General features: G+C 44.3%; 1 protein-coding gene across 4 annotated transcripts in view; it reads right to left on the bottom strand.

Annotated features, from left to right (window-relative positions):
* plekha1b (pleckstrin homology domain containing, family A (phosphoinositide binding specific) member 1b) overlaps nucleotides 1-25962 on the bottom strand; it is an 85615-nt gene extending 59653 nt beyond the window's left edge. For 3 of the 4 annotated variants that reach the window (XM_056296940.1, XM_056296942.1, XM_056296943.1), the window contains exon 1: nucleotides 650-770. The gene's annotated coding sequence lies outside the window, so the exon portion shown is untranslated. Of the gene's footprint in view, nucleotides 1-649; nucleotides 771-25952 lie in introns of those variants that run through there. The other variant, XM_056296941.1, reaches the window with a different exon arrangement.
* Nucleotides 25963-26241: the final 279 nt, after the last annotated feature.

Here is a 26241-nt window from a genome sequence, read left to right as displayed (position 1 = left end):
GTGATTAGGACTACTGTAATGGATGTCCACATTTCTAGTAAGCTATGCAGCGCTCTGCAGAAAACCTACTGATCCCTTTACCATGAGGACGGTTTGTTTACTTGGGCTTTGGACGTGCCATGGTTGCACTGACCCTACAGTTGCAATACTCTTGTTTTGTTTTCTTATTCATAATAGAGCTGGTGGCGCGTCACATGGGCTGCTCATAGTTTACAGTCCACATTACAAAAACTGCCACACAAGACAATATACACATACGCGGACACGTGCTATTGTTCTGTCAGTAATTTTTTTTTTGTTCTTAACATTTAATTTCATATTCCCAACTCTCTACTCGCGCGGGGGGGACAAAACAGCCCGCAGAGGCGCGTTCAACGCATCTACCTTCACCAAGCAACGACCGTTCTGGGCAGTTTTCTGAACACCATATTTTCCCATCGGGTCGCCGACGCAGGCCTACGGCAACACCGACCGATCTGCTGCGTTGCTCTGCCCGTCGTCCGTCCGTTGCTCTACACTCGAGAAAACACGATTCTGGACCAATACGTGGTTCCCCGCGTTACGCGCCTACAGCCAACGTTCAACGCGGGTGAGCCCATTAAAGACGTTAACGCAAACGACGAGCAGGTAACACGGAAGGACTACTTACACCGCTGGGATCTGCTGGGAGTTTTCTGCGCGGCAGACGTGTGAGGCTTTCTCTTATAGGTTTTGGGCCGGGGAGGTGTTTCAGCCCATCTCCACCGCGACTTCCTACCTATCTGCTGCCGGCCTCGCGCTCAAGTAGGGCGGGTACGACAGGGCGACGGTCGACCCCCCCTCCGCCTCCTCCTCCTCCTCCTCCTCCTCCTCTCCTCGCAAAGCACGACGGGAAAAGGAGTCATGACAGGTTCCCTCTTGTTACCGGATTTATGCCGCGTGCACACGGAATCCGGGAGACGGTAAACGGCCGTCGACAAAACGGGACAGCACAATTCTATATTGCCTCCGTACACTCGTATGCATTATAGCTTGCACTTTACTGTACTGTCTTGCACTTTCTGGTTAGATCCTAAACTACATTCATTGTCTTAGTACTTACTACTCTGTGCAGTGCCAGTAAAGATGAATTTAATCTAATCGATTAGATAAGATAAATAGATACCTAGATACAACCACATACTATCTATGCATGACAATTATGCGGACAATTATGGGGACATAGATACATATGAACAAGAATGACTAGGGTACTTTTTTGGAGCCACTACAGGGCAGAGGAGACAAAACTTCCACCAAAGCAGGCTTTTTAACAACAACAACAACAATAATAATAATAATGACCTAATTTTTAAATTTCTTTGAAAAAACATCTCTGTAATAAGAAACATATCAGGTACAGTACAGTGAGTGAGCATGATTTTGGGGAAAGTGGCGAAAGACAACAGATCATATTTCTGACATTAACTGACATGGCTGGGGTGCTAGCACTGACTGTCCACCTACCACAGACCTACTTGCTGAATCTATCTGTGACCGCTTTTGGAGCCAGGGGTCTCAAATAACACCGCCTTCAGTGTGCCTTGAAGTGTTGCATACGTGATAAAAAACATTCATAGCCACATCCATACACGCAAAAATGTATACACAGACTGGAGGACATTAGCAAAGTATACGTCGGACATACACATTGCTTATAGATTACAGATGTATACATTTACAGGGTCTTAGCAACTGTTGCTATGTGCATGGGCCATCTGATTGGTGGATCACTGGACTAATCAAAAGACCTACAAAGGGGTCAATTGCCAAAACTAGTTAGCATGTGACTGGTTGGGGCAGGTAAAAGAAAAAAATTCCCCTGGATATTTTTTTCACTTAAGTTTCCTCATGTTCAAGTGTTTTCAAAGACTAAGGATGTCATACAGGACCCATGACACCTGGCCATGTATTGTGGATGTTTACACACACACACACACACACACACACACACACACACACACACACACACACACACACACACACACACACACACACACACACACACAGTACCTCTACACTGATTTAAACTGAAATAACCTCAGACGAGGAAACGACATCTGGTTTAGCGTTTCACGTACAACCAAGGGGGAATTCCCACGGTCCATAGCAGACATTTAATAGGAAGCTCCGGGTTTGTGTGTATGTGTGTGAGAGTTTCTCTGTGTGTATTCGTGGGTTAGCAGCCATATTTAAATTTGCGAATAAGAGACAGCATACTGAGAATTGCGGGTATGAGTGGATGAGAGAGAGTCAGCGTATGTAAATATGTGTGTGTCTGCAGGTATGCATAGTACAGTCATTTTGACAGAAAGGTATTTCCATGTGTGGACGGACCGTGGGCTTTTTTGACAGTTGTGAGATGAATGACTTGAAAATAAAGTCAAACAGAAAAGCTCACTGACAGTGAGAGGAAGGGAGGATGTCACTTGGACAGATTAACTGATGACCAGATAGTGAGGACAGAAAGACAGCTGTTGAACAAATCAGTAAAAAATACACTTAAACACTTAACACAAAAGCAGCAGGTATTGGCACAACACATGATGGGTGTAACATATGTTGTGTTAAAAACAACCATGCAAACACGGTCACTCACATACAGCTAACAGCACCTTATCATTTTGTAAACAATGAAGACTATAATTTCTTTGAATGATGGACATTGCTGTTGAGAAAAAAAAGCATAAACACACGGGTGGGAAGCCGGACGTGGGTATGTGTCCTGGTCGTTGCACTAGCGCCTCCTCTGGTCGGTCAGGGGAACTGGGGGAAATAGCGTGATCCACCCACGCACTACGTCTCCCTGGTGAAACTCCCCACTGTCAGGTGAAAAGAAGTGGCTGGCGACGCCACATGTATCGGAGGAGACATGTGGTAGTCTGCAGCCCTCCCCGTGTGTGACCGGGACAGCTCGGAAGAGTGGGGTAATTGGCTGGGTACAACTGGGGATACAAATGGGGGGTCGGGAAAGCATAGACGCATGTGCACTTTTAAGATTATAAAATGCTTTTGAAATTGAAATGACCAATAAGTTATGAAACTTACTCAGCCTGCAATGCACCATTTCAACTTCCAATGTAATGTGAGTTTTACAAAAGTTGGATTTGTGAGTTTTTCACAAAGTAGCAGTGATATCTGCACACCCAGCTGTTCTGTCATGGTAGTGTTATCGGGACTAGAGGTCTAAGGACGCCAAAGAGACTTCAAACATGCCTAAACTGTGTTTTCACTGAAGAAACTTGTTTAGGCTGAATTCTTTCACACGAAACAAGCTTGTACTGCTATGTGTGTGTGTGTGTGTGTGTGTGTGTGTGTGTGTGTGTGTGTGTGTGTGTGTGTGTGTGTGTGTGTGTGTATATGTGTGTGTATGTATGTATGTATGTATGTATGTATGTATGTATGTATGTATGTATGTATGTATATACACATACATACATACATACATACATGCACACACACATATATATATGCATATATATACATATATATACATATACATACATACTATACCCAGATATATACGTACCTACACACACAAAGATAGTCAGTCAGACTTAGTTGAGTGATGAAACGTATCAGTCAATAACATTGTATCCAGATAAACTGATTCAACCGTCTTTGATTTTCTTACCTGGATTATTGAGCATGCATCAAGACATAGTGTCAGAGAGCTGTAACAACTAATGCAACAGTGGCAAATGTCCTAAACAGGAACATAACAAACAGGTTAGAGAAAATCGGGAATATATAAAAACGATAGAGGAAGTGCCACTACTTACTGCCACACAAAACATTGCTCAAAGAGGCCATAATGAGTCTGCAGTCTCAGATAATAAAGGGAACTTTATGACAATTCTAGAGACAATTGCTAACCATGACAAAGCTGTTAAAAAAAGGTTGACTTCCCTTCATAATGCAAAGTACAAAAGCAAAATCATTGAGAATGAGGTTCTGGATTGTTTGGCAGGCATGGTTTGAACCGAAATTACAGAAGAAGTGAAAGACAGTGAAGTCTTCACCATCATGTCAGATGAAACATAGACGCGAAAAAACGATTTCTCTAGTACTCACGTACTATTTCAATGGAGCTATCCAGGAGAGTTTTCTCCGTTTTGAATCTGCTGAGGCTAGAAGCAGCAGGGCTTACAGAAAAAAAAATCCATATATTGGAAAGTCATGGTCTAGAATACAAAAACAACCTTGTAGGCCAAACATATTGTAACGTGCAAGGATAAGAAGACACGCTGGGCGCTGGCTCGCGGATGTGACCCTTTAGTCTAGCGGTTAGCGATGTCTCCTGCGGTGCGGGCGATAAGGGTTCGCGTCCCGGCCGCGGCAGTTCCTATGGTTGCGTTGTTCCCCGAATTCGCTGCAATATGATGGTGCTGCAGTCATGAGTAGTAAGTAACCTGGGGTCCAGACTAGAATGAAAGAGCAACTAAATATGCCTTTTACATCCATTGCAATGCCCACTGTCTAAACTTAGGTTTAGCAAATACAGTCAAAGCTGGCCCAGAGGCAGAGGAGTTCTTCTTACTAGAAAAACTATATGTGTTCACAGCTGAGTCATATGTCCATCCAAAATGGCTAACTGTACAAAGAGAGATGTACGAAGGTGCACCAAGAGAACTCCAGTGATTAAGTGACACTTGATGGGCATGTCGATTTATAGCTCTACGTAACATTATGGATAGCCTGCCTGCCTGCCCTTAAGCGAGTACTGCAGGAAATAGCCCAAAAATGCAATGGTGAAAGATCTATTGAGGCTCGAGGCCTGCTGGCACAGATAGATCTTGAATTCATTGTGCATCTTGTTACACTCCGTAAAGTGTTTGGAGAAACAAAACCTCTCTCTGATATGCTACAGTCTTCATCACTTGACATCACTTGAGCTGTTGATTTAGTTGAAGCTTTAGTTCAGACATTGAATGACTTCAGGCAGGAGTCATTTTTTTCATCACTTGTGGGATGAAGTGTTGAACATTTCTGAGCAATGTGATACTGCAATACAGCCAGCTGTAAAACGACAAAAACGCTAAGCTCTATTTCGGGGAACACTGTGTACTGATTACTGTCTGTCAGAACCAGATAAAGACGGGTTTATTGCAGCCTTTTTCTACCCCGTCATCGATCAGATGCTCAATGAGCTTAACAGACAGTTTTCAAAGACAAATTATGACATAATGAATAACATCCAAGCTCTAAACCCTAAAAGTGATGCATTTCTGAAAGAGACAGCTCTGTTTTCATTTGCTCGATTGTATGATTCAAATATTGATGACCTGGGGCATGAACTACATCAGTTCAGCTGAATTTTAGAAAGGAAAATACAGGCTAGGATGCACAGACCTACTAGTACTGTAGAGCTGGTACTGTTCATTGAGCCGTATAAAGAAGTTTTTGTTGGGTTTTTTTGAGCGCTTCAGACGCTGCAAAATAGCAGTCGCAATCCCAGTGAGTTCTGCTTCTTGTGAGCCGAGTTTTTCTACACTGAAGCTGATGAAAACTTACCTCAGGTCCACCATAACCGATGAGAGATTGAGCAATCTGAGTGTACTAAGTATTGAGTCTAGGAGGGCAAAGGTTTTCAGTCTTGACTCATTTGTTGATTGGTTTGTCAAAATCACAAAAACCGCAGAACACAGTTGCTGTAATGTGAAATTCTAGAAAGGAAAATACAGATTGGGACGCAGAGACCCTCTAGTAAAGTACAGCGTGTACTGTTCATTGAGCCTCATAAAAAAAGTGTTGGAGCAAAGAATGCTGTAACTTGAGCTGAAGCTAACAGGAATGTGTTTTATTTTTTTTCAATAATGTTTGTAATTTAATAAAATTGTTACTGTAAATTACTGAAACACATATGTTACTGAAACATAACTGTAACTGTAAGTTACTGAAACAAATACTGTTATTTCATGTTGTTGGGGGGTTTTTTGTGCGCAATTAATTTATATACTGAACTAAAATTTTTGAAAGCTTGAACACTCTTTGTCTCTTTTGTCCCAGGTCGAATGTGCCCTTCTGACAACACAACTGGCCCCAGCCTGGCCGCCCCCGTAAAATTGGTCTAGAACAGCCACTGCTTGCTGTACATATTGACCAAGCTGAAAGTTGGAGGAACACCCAGCCATCTTCACAAGAATTTGCTGCACAGTCTCTCCATTGCTTCCACTCAAGTCATGGGGGAGTCATATAGCAGGAATGGCCATTGCATTCTGGGTAAAATGCCATACTGGAAGCCTCACACCTTAAAGCTTTCAAGCAGCTGGTTGTTGTCAGTTACCTTGAGCCAGATGTTTAGTTGAGCCATGGTGTCTTTGAGGTTGCGGCTGTCCTTCAACGTGCTGTCATAATTCCTTCCAAGGCATCGGATTCCTTGTTCTTGAATCATTGGAATCAGCCCATTGAATAATGAAGATTCTTTTTGTCAGCTTTCCTTTCAGCATACTTGGGCTGCAAGATTTTCCTGGATTGAATTGCATCTGTGACCATGTAGCCATCTTCTCCAGCGAGCTTAGGATCCACCGTGTTCCTTGGCTTGATGGAGTCATCCGTTATATCATCCATGAATGCTCTGCAAGCTGGATGTCTTATTCCATCATCCGCTTTTGGCCCTCTACACTGCATTCCTCCTGCCTTTAGTAGTAGGTTCATGGCAGCCACAAACAGGACCACCGATATTGTACATCCTGCCATGATGCCCTTCTCAAGCCTCTGCAATTTGGTGGTGAAATTTCTAGGGCTGCCTTGAATGCCTTTTTTGGGGGGGGGGGGCTCTGGAGCTTCAGTAGTAATCAAAAGCGACTATAATAATATATAGCAATAATGATGAATCTGCAAACAGGATGGAGGTGGAGCAGCTAACAGCATGGTGCGAATCCCATGACCTCTCCCTGAATATAAGTAAAACAAAAGAGATGGTGATTGACTTCAGGAGGTCCGGCAGGCACCATCATACGCCGCTGACCACCGATGGTGCCACTATGGAGAGGGTCAGTAACATCAAGTTCCTGGAAATGCACCTCACCAATGAAAGGCACCTGGCACTTCTGCCACAATGGGGCCCGAAGTCACTAGCCAGACTCTTCTCTTCTCATTCCACCACTGGGGAACCAGTGGTGGAATGAGTTACCAAACTCCACTCGATCCGTTGAGTTCCTTTCCATCTTTAAGAAGAAGCTTAAGACCCAGATCTTTCTCAAATACCTCCACAACTGATGATATTAAAAAAAAAAATTTTAATTAAAAAAATTCGCTTCTATGCTCCCTGTGCGAACTACCTGTTGACACCTATGTCCTATCAGACTTGAACCTAGTTTTTTTTTTTACACTTGCGTTGTCGCCTCCTGACTAGATCCTTGTTTGAGTTGTTGTAACTCTCAGATGTATTACCTCCGGCTTGGTCGGGCGTCCCTACAGACACAATTGGCCGTGTCCGCGGGTGGGAAGTCGGATGTGGGTATGTGTCCTGGTCGCTGCACTAGCACCTCCACTGGTCGGTCGAGATGCCTGTTTGCGGGGGAGGGGGAACTGGGGGGAACAGCGTGATCCTCCCACGCGCTACATCCCCCTGGCGAAACTCCTCACTGTCAGGTGAAAAGAAGCGGCTGACAACTCCATATGTATCGGAGGAGACATGTGGTAGTCCGCACCCCTCCCTGGATCGGCAGAGGGGGTGGAGCAGCGACCGGGACGGCTCGTAAGAGTGGGTAATTAGCTGGATACAATTGGGGAGAAAAAGGGAGGGAGGGGGGGCAGTGGCGCCGTAGGTGGGTATAATGTTATGAAGATTCCAAGGGCGCCAGACTAGAGGGGGTGCCACAACTGCGCTAAAAAAAAAAGGAAAAGAAAAATAATTATCCCACCTGATTACCTAATGGCATATGGCCAGATCTTGTCGAAGACCTCTCTGATTCGCAATCCACAGGAAGGAGAGATCCACAGGAAAGAGCCCACAGGTTCAGTCTGGGCTACGGTGGTATCACATTCCTTTTTGTTAAGAGCATTTTACATGTAAATTTGTCAAACTAAGAAGATGGGTCCCTTATTGGAGAAGCTGTTGATGAGGGGATTGTTGGGCAAGCTGGTAGCATGGGATGAAGGTAGAGGAAGGGGTTTAATGTTTAGAGAAGTCAGGAAAATAATAAAATCATTATTTGATTAATTAAATAAATAAAGGGCGCTCAGTCATATTCTTAATAGGGGCGCAAAATTCCTGTGGCGGCACCCCTGTGGGGGGGAGACTCTCAGATGTATGTGGCTTTGGATAAAAGCGTCTGCCAAATGAAATTGTAATTGTGATATTCGGAGCTTCGATTTAGCAAAATTTTACATCGGATGCCCTTCCTGACACAACCACTAACCCTATGGATGGATGGGGGCGCAGGTCAAGTGCTGGATGCTATCCCAGTATTCATGGACTTGTGCCCATGCCTGTTACTATACTCTAATCTCTAATAATTTGTGCAAACTACTAATAAGACACGTTAGCCCCTAGCTAACGTGTCTGACCCTTCAGCCGAGCGGTTAGTGATGTCGCCTTGTGGTGCAGTACACCCCGTATCGAATCCCGCACCGGGCAAGAAAATAACCGGTTACATTTGTGTCATAAAGTAGGCCTACTAATTCCATCTTTCGTGCGAAAGAAGCATGAAACAAGCTTGTACTGCTATGTATTAAAAGTTTTTTTTCCTACACACACACACACACACACATATGGCACGTATACAAGAGCGATCAAGAAATAACGTCATAAGACTACGCACTTCTATATGGACACACCACATGAACTGTACTTACACTACTTTACAAGCCGGCAAATGTTTTTTCAACATCACAAACCTGATGGTCCATTGCTTGTGGGTGCACATGTATCCTCTGTCTGTGTCTCACACTGTTTGTATGTCACCCTCACTCAGCCTCACTCTCGGGATCTTCACCCGTCTCTCCTCACTGCTCTGTGCCCTCACTTTGAAAAACCAGTCTCTCCAACTAACAAGTCATCTGGCTTCCTCTCTCTGGCACTCTCCACTTCCTGCTATTTCTCTTCGGCTCTCTCAACACCTGGATCATCTGACTCGGTCTCAATATCTGCCTCATCATTGTGGTTTTTATTTTTGTGGGCAGCAAAGTAGGACATAACGTCCTTTTCCCCCCTCTTCATTTTGATGGTAACTATAGAGCAAAAACAACGGAGAGGAATGCATAACACTTCAGCAACCCAGAATATTAATATACTGTTGCTGGCTTGAATTCATTTTCAAATTGTGGTAGCCTTTGCACAAGTATATAGCAAAACCGATGGAGACGAATGCACAGCATGCCATCAACTCAGGCTAACCATTCATGAAGAGACATTTTCTTCCAAAAACTATCGCAAAGCTTTCAGCAAGTATTAACCCTTTCGCATATAACTTGTTTTTTATGCTATGTAGCGCGCGTTACGTCACGTGGTCCATCGTGTTTTCATTGGCGTTATTAAGCTTCTCGTAGTTTTCCGTTCGCATTTGCTGTATTTTTCAATGTTAACTCTCTGCTTCCTCGAAGGTAAAATTAGCTCGAATCTTTATAGTCTAGTTCTCTATTCGCACCGGTTTTAGCATATTGGCGCTAAACGGCTAATCACACCGGTGTGACCGTACGCGTGAAGGCGTCAATGCAAAAGCAAGCTGTTAGCCGTAGCTGTTTACGCTGGCTGCTATTAAGTTTACTAATCAACAACAACAACATTTCCTGGCCAAAAGTCTTAACCTTGCGTAACCGGTTATTTTCTCGCCCGATGCGGGATTCGACACGAGGTGTACTGCACCACAAGGCGACATCACTACCCGCTCGACTAAAGGGTCAGACCCATTAGCTACGGGCTAATGTGTCTTATTAGTAGTTTACACTTGTAACAACTGCACAAATAAAATAGTTTTGCTCACCTTCACTTCTTCGTGGTAGTCTCGCAACGTTTAGCTGTGATTCTTGCATCTGGTCAGAGCTGACAGGTGGTTGGTAGCCTACTTTATTTTGCGCTTCAGCCAGCCAGTGGCGGTGTACCGCTATATGGGATCTGACTACAATATTGAGCCACATTTGTTCCGCCTTTCGCATCAGCGCCATGTCATCGCAAGAAATTGACAATCTTATTATTATTGTAGTCGTTTGGAGCGGGGCCACGGGGGGTCTAAGCTCAGTGTTACAGGGGCACTGGCCCCTGTTGGCCCCTCCCCAAAATCGCCTATGCCAGCTGTTGTCATGCTTGCTTCGGCTGCCTAAGCGTAAACCAGTGGCGATTCCATTTGTGGCGGGAGTGTCGGAAAAGCTGAGACGCGTATTTTCCAAACACCGTGTCTCAGTTGCTTTCAAATCCCAAAACACGCCGCGCCAGAAATTGGTCCACCCCAAGGATCGGGTCCCCCAGCATAAAAATTTAAACAGTGTAGCGAATTCAGGGGCAGTCGAGAACCGCCACAGCCGGGACGCAAACCCGTGTCTTTCGCACCACAGGCGGCTTCGTTAACCAGTCGACTAAATCCAAAGGAGTTGAGTCAAGTGCAACTTCTTTCTGACTAAACCAAGCTTGGTCTAGTCAGAAAGGCACGAACTGAGGAAGCCTCTTGGATGAGAGGCGAAACGTCTTCACGGATATATACCAGTCCAGTTGCACTTGATTCAACTCCTTTGGATAACCATGACCTGGATGAATGAGAACATTCACAGACAGTCGACTAAAGGGTCCGACCCGTTAGCGAGTCTATTTATCCGTGCACGTTACACTATACCCCCCTCCTTCGGGAAGCGCGTCCCCGCGCTTCAGCATATCAGCTCCCTCACGCCTCTGGGCGCACTCGCTTCCGATGGCCTCACGCGTTCTCACCATCCCACTTCTGACACCAATGTAGCGAATTCGGGGGGGGGGGGTCAGTCGTGAACCGCCACAGCGGGGACGCGAACCCGTGTTTCCCGCACCACGGGCGACTACGTTAACCAGTCGACTAAAGGGTCCGACCCGTTAGCCAAGTGGTCACTCTTTCAAGGATGAGACATCCTTGATATGGAGGAATGTTGGTTTGAACAGGGAGTCAAAGAGAACATCTACGTGACGAGGGAACGACCATCCCTGAACCAAGGGGGGGGGGGATAAGATTACATCTGTCACCATCTTACAATGCTGTGATTGCAAACATTCCCAAATCCTCTGTGAATAGTACACATGGCCATTGGAATTCTCACGCCTATTTGCATAAGAAACCAATCGTTGGTTTTGGTCGTAGTGGGGACGCCTGCAGTCAGTTTAGACTGAGTGATGAAACTTTCTGTCAATATACACTACCGTTCAAAAGTTTGGGATCACCCAAACAATTTTGTGTTTTCCATGAAAAGTCACACTTATTCACCACCATATGTTGTGAAATGAATAGAAAATAGAGTCAAGACATTGACAAGGTTAGAAATAATGATTTGTATTTGAAATAAGATTTTTTTTACATCAAACTTTGCTTTCGTCAAAGAATCCTCCATTTGCAGCAATTACAGCATTGCAGACCTTTGGCATTCTAGCGGTTAATTTGTTGAGGTAATCTGGAGAAATTGCACCCCATGCTTCCAGAAGCAGCTCCCACAAGTTGGATTGGTTGGATGGGCACTTCTTGCGTACCATACGGTCAAGCTGCTCCCACAACAGCTCAATGGGGTTCAGATCTGGTGACTGCGCTGGCCACTCCATTACCGATAGAATACCAGCTGCCTGCTTCTGCTCTAAATAGTTCTTGCACAATTTGGAGGTGTGTTTAGGGTCATTGTCCTGTTGTAGGATGAAATTGGCTCCAATCAAGCGCTGTCCACTGGGTATGGCATGGCGTTGCAAAATGGAGTGATAGCCTTCCTTATTCAGAATCCCTTTTACCCTGTACAAATCTCCCACCTTACCAGCACCAAAGCAACCCCAGACCATCACATTACCTCCACCATGCTTAACAGATGGCGTCAGGCATTCTTCCAGCATCTTTTCATTTGTTCTGCGTCTCACAAACGTTCTTCTTTGTGATCCAAACACCTCAAACTTGGATTCATCCGTCCACAACACTTTTTTCCAGTCTTCCTCTGTCCAATGTCTGTGTTCTTTTGCCCATCTTAATCTTTTTCTTTTATTGGTCAGTCTCAGATATGGCTTTTTCTTTGCCACTCTGCCCTGAAGCCCAGAATCCCGCAGCCGCCTCTTCACTGTAGATGTTGACACTGGTGTTTTGCGGGTACTATTTAATGAAGATGCCAGTTGGGGACCTGTGAGGCGTCTGTTTCTCAAACTAGAGACTCTAATGTACTTATCTTCTTGCTCAGTTGTGCAACGCGGCCTCCCACTTCTTTTTCTACTCTGGTTAGAGCCTGTTTGTGCTGTCCTCTGAAGGGAGTAGTACACACCGGTGTAGGAAATCTTCAATTTCTTAGCAATTTCTCGCATGGAATAGCCTTCATTTCTAAGAACAAGAATAGACTGTCGAGTTTCAGATGAAAGTTCTCGTTTTCTGGCCATTTTGAGCGTTTAATTGACCCCACAAATGTGATGCTCCAGAAACTCAATCTGCTCAAAGGAAGGTCAGTTTTGTAGCTTCTGTAACGAGCTAAACTGTTTTCAGATGTGTGAACATGATTGCACAAGGGTTTTCTAATCATCAAATAGCCTTCTGAGCCAATGAGCAAACACATTGTACCATTAGAACACTGGAGTGATAGTTGCTTGAAATGGGCCTCTATACACCTATGTAGATATTGCACCAAAAACCAGACATTTGCAGCTAGAATAGTCATTTACCACATTAGCAATGTATAGAGTGTATTTCTTTAAAGTTAAGACTAGTTTAAAGTTATCTCCATTGAAAAGTACAGTGCTTTTCCTTCAAAAATATGGACATTTCAATGTGATCCCAAACTTTTGAACGTTAGTGTACATTGTGTCCAGATGAACTGATTCAACTTTCTTTGAATAAATGACTTACTTCTAACAAACCATTAAGTCAAGTCAATTTTATTTGTATAGCCCAATATCACAAATTACAAATCTGCCTCAAGGGGCTTTACAGCAACACAACATCCTGCCCCTAGACCCTCGCGTCGGATAAGGAACAACCCCCTAAAAAAAATAAAAAATAACAGGGGGAAAAAATAGGAAGAAACCTCAGGGATGTCTCTTTTTTTTATCTTCATCTCATCTCAACTCATCTTCAGCTGCTTTTCCGGGGTCGGGTCGCGGTGGCAGCAAGCTAAGCTAAGTAGGGCACTCCAGGCGTCCTTCTCCCCAGCAACGCCCTCCAGCTCCTCCTGGGGGATCCCAAGACGTTCCCAGGCCAGATTGGGCATGTAGTCCCTCCAGCGAGTTTTGGGTCTACCCCGGGTTCTCCCCCCAGTTCTCCTCCAAAGGACGTTCCCAGGCCAGATTGGGCATGTAGTCCCTCCAGCGAGTTTTAGGTCTACCCCGGGTTCTCCTCCCAGTTCTCCTCCAAAGGACGTTCCCAGGCCAGATTGGGCATGTAGTCCCTCCAGCGAGTTTTAGGTCTACCCCGGGTTCTCCTCCAAAGGAAGGCGCCCGGGAGGCATCCTAATCAGATGCCCTTTTCCCCCTTTATCTTATCAGAGATAAAATATCCCCAGTCAGCTTTTAGCCCTGACTTAATGTAGGGCCCTATGTAATCTGTATCATAGTTGTTTTTTAAAAATTCTCAATTCTGCAATTCCATCCGTGATTCTGCTATCACAGAAACTATAGGGTCCTACCTGGCATCAGTCTGTCGGTGGTCCGCGTCGGGCCCCCGTCAAACAAGACACCTGCTACCGGGCCCAACAACTTTTCTGAGGGAAACCCTGCGATCAATCAACCAACAAACCACTCAGTTAATCAATTAACCTTTATAGGGCGTGATTTGTACATTGAAATGCAGTGTTGGGGTAACGCGCTACAGTAATATGTAGTAACGGAGTAATATAACGCGTTACTGATACAATATCGGTAATATTATTACAGTTACTGTGCCCATGTAACGCGTTACCGTCTTCTATTTCATCTTTTATTTCACGAGTTTCTGAACGAAATGTCACTTCCGCAGTCAGCGTCAACACCAGTCAGCATGAGATGCTATCTGACGCTAGAGCGCCGCGCGCATGTCTTGTTGATATAAATTCTACTGTCACTGAAGAAGCGCGCAATGGCGACGACGGCAGAGCCCGAGTCGACTTTTTCAAAATGGATATACTCCCACTACTTTCAGTTTATCCGAGCAAAAGAGAAGAGCATCACTGTAAAGTGTACTTTATGTATTGCCGATCAGGAGCTATCTACTGCTAGAAATCGCACAAGCAACCTGAAGAAGCACCTGGAGAGTTGCTACTAACGACCGCAAGCAGAGTGACCGGGAGGATGGCGCGAGTACATCGAAACAACTAAAGCTGGATTTTTCCAGACCCGAGTCAAAGTTGGTGGACCCAGGAGAAGTGCGAAGGCTGGTGGCGGATTATGTCGTGGAGAACATGCTGCCTCTTACTACGGTGGAATCACCAGCGTTCCGAAAACTTGTATCCATGATCCCTGTCAGATCAACTCACAAGGTAAAAACCGTGACGTTAGCTATAGTCCCCCTAATGCATTGCTCAATAAGTCCTAATAAACATAGCCTAACGTCAGCTTAGCTAGCTAACGTCACCCTTAATATTCGGACTTGGCTCAAATCAACTAGCTAATGTTAGCTAACCTAGCTGGTTAGCTAGAAGAGGGGATGAACTACTAGCTAACAACTAAAGGGATTGCAAAACTGGTGTAAAACGGTAGCTAGCTAGCTAACGTTAGCTTACTCTAACGTAACCAAACGTTCATGCTGTTTCCAAAGAAGCGGGAGTTGGGTGGAGGTGAGGAAGTTGCTAACGTTAGTTGGCTAACTTGCCCCAACCAACACAGCGTGCAGTGGAACTAGCCTTGTTGTGCTAGGCTAGCCAACGTTAGCTAGCTAACTGTAGCTGAAGGCACGGAGTTCTTGGGAAACAAACAAAAGGGGTAATGTGTAGCGTTTGCCATCTTCTTATTTTTCAGCATGTACTACCAGATTGAAAAACCTTTGCCAAGGATTTGGACAAGGCCTATGCAGCGATGGAAAAACAGCTGAAGAATAAATTAGATGCCCAGGACTATGTGTCAGCAATAGTTGATATATGGAGAAGCAATAACAAGAGTTTCCTGGGAGTGACTGTTCACTGGATCGATGAAGGTACAGTCAATGTATTTGGTTGTGATGAGATGTGCCCTTCCCCCTCTCCCACAGAGTTTTGAGCATCTTTTTGATGGAAAAGCGCTCTATAAATACTATACTGGTGTTATTATTGTTGTTATATTATTATTAATATTTATGTTGATTGACAGGTTCATTGGTAAATAGCCTACTGTAGACAGTGATGTAGATACACAGCACCCATGTGAGTCAGTTCAACTGGACATTCAGGAGAGCAGTCACATGTTTGGTGTACAAGATGACTGGATTATTTTGACAAAGCAAACTCAACTATCTCTCCGTTTCTTATGACAGGTACCTTACAACGAGAAAAGGCAGCTATAGCTTGTAGAAGATTCAGGGGCCGACACACATATGATTTAATTGCAACAGAGCTGGAGGACATTTTTTCCCAATATGGACTGACCAACAACAAAGTGACTGCATGTGTGACAGACAATGGGAGTAATTTTGTAAAGGCGTTCAAGGAGTTTCAACAGCAGCAAGCACAGTCTGAGTCTGATGAGGAGATGGAGGAAGGTGGTGAGGTGACCTTTACAGACCTGCACAGTGTGCTCTCCACCACCAATGAAAATGTGGAAAACAGTACATGTGAACTGCCTCCCCACTTTAGATGTGCAGCCCATACACTAAATCTAATTGCAAACAATGAGGTAGATAAATGGCTGTCATCTAATTCAGAATCAAAGGCTGTGTATCGTAGTGCTACAGGCAAATGTTCTGCACTATAGACAAAGGCCAGCTGCTCTACAATAGCATCAGAGTACCTGGAAAAGGTCAGCAGTAAAAAGTTGATTGTTCCTACTGTAACCAGATGGAACTCATTCTATGAGGGTTACCCTCATCTACCGTTTAGGGTTACCCTCACCTACCATGTAGGGTTACCCTCAACTAACAGTTAGGGTTACCCTCACCTAACGTTTACCCGTTACTTCACCCAAACACCTACAGCTCAGATGGAACTTCTCCTTACTGGTTGACGTCATCCTTGTACTGGGATGAGGCTGTGTATCGTAGTGCTACAGGCAAATGTTCTGCACTATGGACAAAGGCCAGCTGCTCTACAATAGCATCAGAGTACCTGGAAGAGGTCAGCAGTAAAAAGTTGATTGTTCCTACTGTAACCAGGTGGAACTCATTCTATGAGGCATATGCCCGCATTACAGAAATGCCTCTCACTGTCATCAATAACCTCTGCACAAAGCTTCAGATTAAATGTATGAACGACAGGGAGTACCAGTTTCTAAACGAATACTGTTCTATAGTGAGACCTTACACAGCTGCTTTAGACATTTTGCAGGGCGAGGAGAATTGTTTTTATGGAACACTTCAGCCAACATTAGAAATTCTTATGGCCAAAACCCTCGCAATTAAACATGGCCTATCGCAGATGACCAGTGGACTGCCAGACATCATTGTGACCTCAATCAAAAGTCGGTTTGCAACAACTCTTGACTCCAAGGAGGCTTTGCTGGCTGCTGTCTCGCTCCCCAAGTTTAGGCTCCGCTGGTTGAAAGAGGAAACGAGAAAAGACAACATTAAGCTGCTGCTCATTACGGAGTGCCGCTCCTTTACAGAAGAACCAGCAGCCCTGACGCATAATCCTCATCCACCTGTTGCTGCCTCCAATGAGGATGACTTTTTTTCCTTTGATGCAGAGGTCAATGTAACCAGTGCAGCTATGTCGGTGGAAACAGAGGTGGTGGACTATCTCAAATCTGATCCTGTGATGGAAAGCCTGCACAAGTTTCCACGAATTAAAAAAGTGGCACTCCGCTATAACACAGCAACACCATCCAGTGCACCAGTGGAAAGACTTTTCAGTCTTGGGGGACTTGTTCTCACTCCAAAGAGAAACCGTCTCAGTGAAGCACGCTTTCAGCGCCTACTCCTGCTGCGTTTTAACAAGTTCTTTAGCAGTATGTAGTAAAGCCTTAGGTCAAGGCTAATTGCCTTCTATAGTTTATTTTTATTTATCATTTATTATTACTGTCAGCCTTTATAAGGCTGTATGTTTCCCTTGCTTGTACTGCAGGTCTACCCTGTTTGGCTGTAGTGTTTTTTTTGTTGTTGTTGAAATAATAGCCTACACTACAAGCTATGGACTTGTTTATTTAATGAAGTTGAGGTTATGTATTATTTTTTTCTTCATCCAGGACTGAAATGAACCATATTTTATAATTAATGAATGATGCACTAATATTTGTTGCTGTTGGTCCCATACTATTTCAGGGATGGAAAAAATGAATGCCCTTCTGGTGGCTGTATGGTTGTTTAGTGACGCTCTAACATGAAGTTGTTGAAGTCCAAGCAATTAAAAATATATATTTTGTGTCTTGTCATGTATTTGTTTGTTGTGATGTAATTCTGTGTAATCGGCTCCAGTTAATCTGAGTTTTTGTGCTTCCATTATTCGCCATGGAAGAAGTAGTATGTGCTTTGATTTTTTAATGCCTAGGTTTCGGTGTTTAGGTTGGTGAAAGTAACTCAAAGTAATATGTAATAAGTAACTAATTACTCTACACACAAAGTAATATTGTAGTGTAACATTACTTTTAAATGAAAGTAACTAGTAATATGTAATATATTACATTTTGGAAGTAACTTGCCCAACTCTGTTGAAATGCATACACAGACAAGATGAGAGTTCTCCGTAGCCACGACGAATTTCCGTCGATTGGATTCCAGAGACGCCATGTCTGAGATCAGAGCAGGATTGAGACTTAAGTCTTGGACATACTTTCTGCACTCCACGGCCGCGAACGGCAGCAGACTAGTGCCGAACGCGTCGTGCATAACTGTAGTCCACTGACTTCCGGTTTCTACTGCAGCGGTCATACAAGTTTCCTGTTTGTTGGCGTGCGCTGTTGACGATGGCATATTTTTCGCGATGCCTGCAAGATTTACCACGTCATGTCCGGTTTAACATGCGGGAGTTTCTGACGGTTCTGCTGCCACAGGGGTAATAAATTATGATTCATGACGAGTGGAAACGAGTTCTTGCCGACGTATTACGGCAGAAATGTGAAACAGCCAAGAATTATGTCGGTCAGACGATGAGCTCAGAGACAGTCTGAAAAATGTTAACTATCAGAGATTACGCTGAGAGAATGTCAGCTGACTTGTGGCTACTGGGAAAGTGAGCCGTCTACAGACGGGCCATTCTGAACAGAAATGTTGGGAAACACTTTCGCATTGTCAAATGGCTATGGGACGATGAGGAAACTGAAGTTCAAATCCATTCACTACAAGTCTTGTTTTACCAGTGCTATTTTGTGTGTTGCATAGTGGGATCACTCACAAAGGTTTTTTTTCTTTTTTTATATACATTTTTATTTCTGATTTCTCCCAATTTAGTGGCCAATCGATCCCTATTTTAATTCAAACACCCACCCTCGTACTGCATGCGTTCGCCAACTGCATCTCTCCGGCCGGGAGTCTCGAAGGAGACGCCTCCCCACTTTCGTGACGAGGCGACTCCAGGCCGAATCACTGCTTTTTCCGACACCCCCAGAGACGCATTCACGTGACGAACACAAGCCGACTCCGCCCCCCTCCCGAAAACAGCGTTGCCAATGATTGCTGATTCATCGAGTCCGGCCATAGTCGGATCTGACGAGACCGGGGCGCGAACCCCAGTCCCCAGTGGGCAACTGCATCGACACAAAGCCGATGCCTAGACCGCTACACCACCGCGGACTACCGATCACTCACAAAGGTGGAGGATCGCTTCAGACAGCGTATACGTCCTCAGTGAGCGTATTAGTCTCAGAATCAGAATTTCGATTTTCTTCTTGCTTAATGTCTGAGTGCATGTGGATAAACAGCAACCAGAGTTTTACTTTTATAAATATTTCAATGATTATGGTCCAATATGGTGTGAAACAGCATATTTTCACAATGCAAAATGCCCCGACCAACCCTCCCAGCCACCACAGCACCCTCCCAGATGCTGGTGCGGTGCTGTTAGTTTTATTTTATTTTTTTGCCATTTTCTGTTAATAAGAGGCTCATTTAAAAATTTTGTTTGGTGTTATAAGATAAATTAAAAATATGCACTGAATATGAATATGATTTGGCCTAAAAAAATTCAGTCAGAAGATTTATTTTTTATTTTATTTTATTGTTTTGCTTTATTTCCCCGTGTGTGTGTGTGTGTGTGTGTGTGTGTGTGTGTGTGTGTGTTTAAATACAAAACCAAAGATTGGGCAATGGCTGAGTGCACATTAGCCTGTATGTGAGTATGCTAATAGCATTGGGGCAGAATAGGATTCTTATGGTTGGATACGGATACTTGTTCAGGGTAACGCAGGAACGTGTGTCTGGGAGTGTGTATGTGTGAGTGTTGATGGTCAATGTCAGGACTGGGGTAGAAGGCCACTAATTAACTTCGCTAGCCATCATTTTGCTTACTAAATTCCGACAGATAGGTCACGTTTGGTAGCCAACTAAAGCTCCCATGTGTGTCTGGGCATCACATATTACAAGTCCAACTGTTTTGGCTTGGTGCATTACAAGGAGGCAAAGACAAATGACAAAGTGGAAAATAGCCATGTTGTAGAGTAACACTCTCTCGAGGCTTAGTTTGTGCTTAATTTAGGGTTCAATCTGGCTCAGTTGGTGGAGTCGTTGGGCGGATGAACCCCACCAAGGAGCGTTAGCTCAGTGCTGAAGTATTTGGGTTGATGAGCAACCATCCGGCAGCATCCTGATGACATAGCGTATTTTCACTGGAGAGATGTTTTCTGGAAACAAAGCCTTAGTATAAACTGGGTCAAGGAATTATAGCATGACCACGGAGAACCACGAGCCAGGCTAGTCTAGGCTGCAGTGTCTCCAATTTGAACATGTGATTGAAACTTGGATTTAGTCTTAAAAGATCATTTGATTAAAAAACATGTCTCTAGGGTGGTTGGTACGGTAAGATTTTGCTTGTTGCTTGATTCAGGCAGAAAATTTTAGCTAAACAAGTGAACCAGCACCGAGTGAATGAAATGATGTTATCTAAATGCACCAGACCAACCTTTAACATAAACACCATGTCACCTGATTTAAAAAAAATCTTGACTTGATTTTCACCAGGAACAAGACAATAAAGACTAACACACACACACACACACACACACACACACACACACACACACACACACACACAGGTGCAAACAAATGTAGGAAATGTAGAATTTTACGGGTCAGTGTTCACTTATGCAAGTGGATATTTACAGTACTTGTGCAGTAGTGGACTGGTAGGCTTTACTGGTAGGCTAAAATGCTTGTTGTACTATTGCTTTTGTAGTTGTATAAGTGTTTGTGTGTGACATGCTATATGCCATGCTGGCTGTATACAGGATTTTCCCTGCATCTCACTCACTGGTAGAGTCACTTGACCAACTTGTTTTACTTTTCTGTATATGTTAACTGCAATAAAGAAAGGTTTTATGTAAAAAAATAAATGCTCTTTTTCATCAGCACCCTAACAAAAACGCATTCACTTCATTTGCACATTCATTCCAGGGAGCTGCCCAATTCAACCACAGTCTCCTCATGTTGGCATCTGAGGGGTTCCAGTGGAGCAACTGGAGGTGATGCCAAAGGGCCCCTGGACACCAGCTGGTTTCGGAGGGGAGAGCATGTCGCATCCACCTCCTCCAGACAGGTTTTTCCAACCTGGACCCAATCCAGCATGCTAGCTGTACATTGCTGCACTATCGCTCCAAATCCAGAGGACTTTGTCATGGCATCCAAGGTGGACTATCAGGAGCAGTTAGGAGTTCAGCGTCTTGCTCAAGGACACTTCCACATGTTCTCTGGAGGAGCTGGGGATCGAACCAGGAACCTCTGATTACTAGACGACCCGCTCTACCTTCTGAACCATGCCTCTCCCATGTGCAGTGCAGATGTGTGCAGGGTATGATGGCTCCTACGGTGAAAACCGCTGTGTGCAGTACAAACTGCATATACAAAACGCAGTGCAAACAGGCTAAAGGCAAGGCGAGGGAACTTCAACGGCGACTAACACTGAATAGAGGAGAACTTTAATGGCTACAAGCCAAGTGGAAACCTGAAATGTTTGAAAGAGCCTGGGCTTTAGTATTTTTTCACCCACTATGCCGAACTTTGACAATTAAGCATATAGACAAAATGGGTCAAGCCAATGCTAGGTAGCCCTTGGCTACCAAAAGTAGCAGCTGTACTCATATCAAGACAACTATGAAATTGTCGTCACTTCTTGGCCAAACCCACACTGGGTCTGTTATTGGTACAGTACACAGACGATGATCTGGCCTACCATGATGGCAGTCCAGCTTTGGCAGCTTTTTTTGTTTTTAACTGAAACAGTGGGCAGTTGCAGACGTGGCTCATGTGTCACCAAGTAATGCGTTCAACAGCCCCATCTCCTCTGTGCGACGGCTGGATCAGACGGCTTCCTCGGTAGCACCCTGCCCATGTGAAAATACATTGAGCACTGGGAAACTACGCTTCCTTTTCCCTTCATGTTGGGGCCCATAGAAACAATAGCCATGTGACATTATGAGCACCCTGGGAGGCAGTTTTCAGGATGGCGGCTGAGTTGATAATCCAGTATTGTTTTGTGTTGTTCACGTTCTGGCTGTTTTGTTGCTTTACTTTCTGAGGTTCAGCACAGCTTTAGAGGTAGCAGGGAGGCCTGGTGGTTAGCGAGGAAATCTTACAATTGACCTAACAATCGATCTTTAAAATCGATACCTAGTTGTGCATACTGAGCATGCCCCACAAAAGCCTCAAGTTCAGCCCGTGTCCTCAAAGCAAGACACAGAGCGTGTACCTACTCACTTGTTGGAAGTCCTCCGGGATGAGCGTGTCAGCAAAATACCTACAAGGGTGAAAGTGTAAAATAATCTTTTTACTTTATATCCGCCCAAAATATATTCAGCGTTCAATCAAGTGGCCCCATCACTCTTCCTGAACAAGTTGTTTTCACAGCTGCGACCAAACCCACACCCTTGCTCCTCCTGAGGTCTAGCAGTGTGCCTGGACCACCAGCATATTACACACACACACACACACACACACACACACACACACATACACACGAGTTTATAGTGTTGTGAAGCACTTGGAGCCCGTACAGAAGGTGCAGTATAAATAAAGTTTTAGTTACTTACTTACAAAGGTGGCTACTGTATAGCATGTGTCTAGGTGTATCCACGTCAGCTGTTGAACCACATCAGAGCAATACTGGATTTTGCTATTCAGTACCTGGGCTAAAAATAGTTGTCCCAATCCTTTGTAAGTGTGGATACGTTTCTTGTGCGTGCATATGTATGTGCATTTGCGAAGGTGTGCATGTAACAGTTCTCTTCTGCGTTGTGTTTTACATATTACTGAGCATTCTTCATCATTTTCATGTTTTATCCTGTAACAAGAAACTTCTTATCAAAAGCCCATCTGTCTGTCTGTCTGTTCAGCCAAAACATTAAAACCACTGACAGGTTAAGTGAATAACATTATCACATTGCAATGGCACCTGTCAAGGGGTGGGATATATTAGGCAGCAAGTGAACAGTCAGCTCTTGAAGCTGATGTGTTGGAGGCAGGAAAAATGGGCAAGTGTAAGGATCTGAACGACTTTCACAAGGGCCGATTTGTGATGGCTAGACGACCGGGTCAGAGCATCGCCAAAACAGCAGGTCTTGTGGGGTGTTCCCGGTATGCAGTGGTCAGTACCTACCAAAAATGGTCCAAGGAAAGACAACCACTGAAGTGGTGTCAAGGTTATAGGCGCCCAAGGCTCATTGACGCATTTGGGGAGCAAAAGGTTAGTCCAGTTGGTTCAATCCCACAGAAGAGCTACTGTAGCTCAAATTGCTGAAAAAGTTAATGTAGAAAGGCATCAGGATACGGTGCCTCACAGCTTGCTGCCTATGGGGCTGCGTAGTCGCAGACCGGTCAGAGTGCCCATGATGACCCCTTTCCACTGTTAAATGCGCCTACAATGGGCACATGACCATGAGAACTGGACCATGGCGCAATGGAAGAAGGTGGCCTGGTCTGATGAATCACTTTTTCTTTTACATCATGTGGCTGGCCAGGTGCATGTGTGTCGTTTACTTGGGGAAGAGGTGGCACCAGGGTGCAGTATGGAAGGAGGGCAAGCTGGGGGAAGCAGTGTGATGCTCCGGGCAACGTTCTGCAGGGAAACCCTGGGTCCTGGTATTCATGTGGATGTTACTTTGATACATACCACCTACCTAAACATTGTTGCAGACCAACTACACCCCTTCATGGACATGATATTCCCCGATGGCAGCGGCCTTTATCAGCAGGATAATGTGCCCTGCCACACAGCAAAAATGGTTCAGGAGTTGTTTGAGGAACATGACAAAGAGTTCAAGGTGTTGCCCTGGCCCCCAAATTCCCCAGAACCCAACCTGATCGAGCATCTGTAGAATGTGCCAGAAAAACAAGTCCAATCACCCTTCGTGGCTGAGTTGCTGTTGTTCCTAAACACTTCCACTTTTCAATACCACTTACAGTTAATTGTGGAATATCTAGCAGGGAAGAAATTTTACAAACTGACTTGTTGCAAAGGTGGCATCCTATGCCAGTACCATGCTTGAATTCACTGAATTCTTCAGAACAACCCATTCTTTCCCAAATATTTGTAACTGCAGACTGCATGGCTAGCTGCTGGATTTTATACACCTGTGGCAATGGGTCTGAATGAAACACCTGAATTCAATGATTAGAAGGTGTGTTCCTATACTTTTATACATACATACATACATACATACATACATACATACATACATACATACATACATACATACATACATACATACCACATATAGTGGGTGTGTATATATAGTGTATATATATAACTTTGTTAAAAGAAACACTCAACGGTATGGAAAGTGCTCAACAAATCAGGAGCAAAATAATCCAGCGAGTCAAGTAAATTCTGTATGAGACAGTACAAGCCTGTTTCATGCCATAAGCAGTGCTTATGGCATGAAACATGAATTTACTTGACTTACTGGATTTCATATATATATATATTCATATAAAATAAACTACTTACACCATTACTTAAAATAGACATATATAACAAAAACAGTAGTCTTTACAATTAGGATTGTTTTAACTCAAACAAACATGACTGCTGGGATAGGCTCCAGCATCCCCACGACCCTGAGGGCAGGATAAGCGGTTTGGATAGATGGATTATCCTGATAACTTAAAATACTCTATACATGACATACTTGTAACAAGAAACATCATCTCTCTGCAACATGCTGGCCGAAACACGCATTGCTGTGTGGTGAAACTGCGCACTAGCCACCGGCATTAAGCTCAAACACTCAACTACGAATAACTCAAATTACAAATAACGAATAAATATTGACTTTACTGCCATCACATTCATGAAAGATGTTAATTCAAAATGTAGCTGGCCTCCCTTCTAGTAATTGCCAGCTGCTTCTTTTCACCCGACAGTGAGGAGTTTCACCAGGGGGACGTAGCGCGTGGGAGGATCACACTATTCCCCCCAGCCCCCCACCCCGAGCAGGCACCCCGACTGACCACAGGAGGCGCTAGTGCAGCGCCCAGGACATATACCTACATCCGGCTTCCTACCCTCAGACACGGCCGATTTGTGTCCGCAGGGACGCCCGACCAAGCCGGAGAACCATACATATTATAAAGTGTTATATTTACAATGTCTGCAGGGCGAACGCAACATTACTTCCGCCTAGGGTGACCAGATTTTCAAAATCCCAAACCGGGACCCTAAAATGTGTACCGCGCGTTCGTGCACGCGCACACGCATTTGCGCGCGCTCACAAGCTTGTCTGTCTCGCCGGACATGATACACTGAAGGATTTTTACCCCCCCCCCACCAAAAAAAGAAAAAAAAAGAAAACAGGCTAGAGTAGCCGGGACTCGGGACACCCCAGCTTGAAACCGGGACAATCCCGGACAAACCCGGACGTTTGGTTACCCCACTTCCGCCCCTAGTCAGTGAAGGCCCAACCCGACCAGCAGCATCAGCACAGGCCGCGAAACAAACAGTAAATCAGGGCAAACGGAATATTTATAATAACCCGTTACATGCACATAGCACACATGTTTAATATCCTTTTCTAAGATGCTCTGCTCTGGTCGTGTACATCTTTACATGTCTGTAGGATCTCTGAGGAATATGCTTTTCAAAACTGCCATTTCTGGAAACGCTTAGTTGGTTTGAGTTTGTTTGGTAAATCGATGGATGAAATATGAAAATACTGTTCCAGTTAGTTTTAGTCTCCGGCAATCCAAAGTGGACACTTGAGAAAGAGAAATTCAGAGTGCAGCAGAAGGTAGTCTAAAGGATGGTCTTGTGACAGACAGTCTGTTTGCTGTTCAGGTCAACAATACGGTTTAGGTTTTAGCCTCTGGAGTTCAACAGGGGATCAGACAAATGGATGGATGGACAGATGGAATAACAAGCACATAAGAAATCCACAATTATATGCACACACACACAGACACAACAGAGAGGGTATGCCTGGAAGACATGAAAAGTAGCAAGTCAAGTCGTTTCTTTGTACAGCCCAAAATCACAAGGTAGTCCCGAAGGACCCTACAATCAGTACAATATACAACAATATGCAAATAGAAAGCAGATACAATAAAAACAGAAGCACTCACAACTCATTCCTGAAGCGGTGCAGGCTAAATCTTTGGTGGCTCCGAACCATTCCGGAGTACCTCTGAAGCCACCGAAGCTTCTATGGTTGTTGTTTTTTTTTTAAGCTACTACCGCCATCTAGCGGTGACTTGGAAAAGTGCTGAAATCAAAGAAAATATGTGATTGAATTTGTCAGATATTTTACCAGCAAGTGTAAAAAATATATTTTATCCTCGGGCGATATTATTAGTGTATTAATTTCGGTGTTGTTGGCTCTTTTTTATTGGTATGGTTATTTATTTGTGAAAG

Source organism: Lampris incognitus, chromosome 17, assembly GCF_029633865.1.
Source record: "Lampris incognitus isolate fLamInc1 chromosome 17, fLamInc1.hap2, whole genome shotgun sequence".
Lineage (NCBI taxonomy): Eukaryota > Metazoa > Chordata > Actinopteri > Lampriformes > Lampridae > Lampris > Lampris incognitus.
Note: the sequence above shows the minus strand (reverse complement) of the source record. Positions and strands in the feature narration are given on the sequence as shown.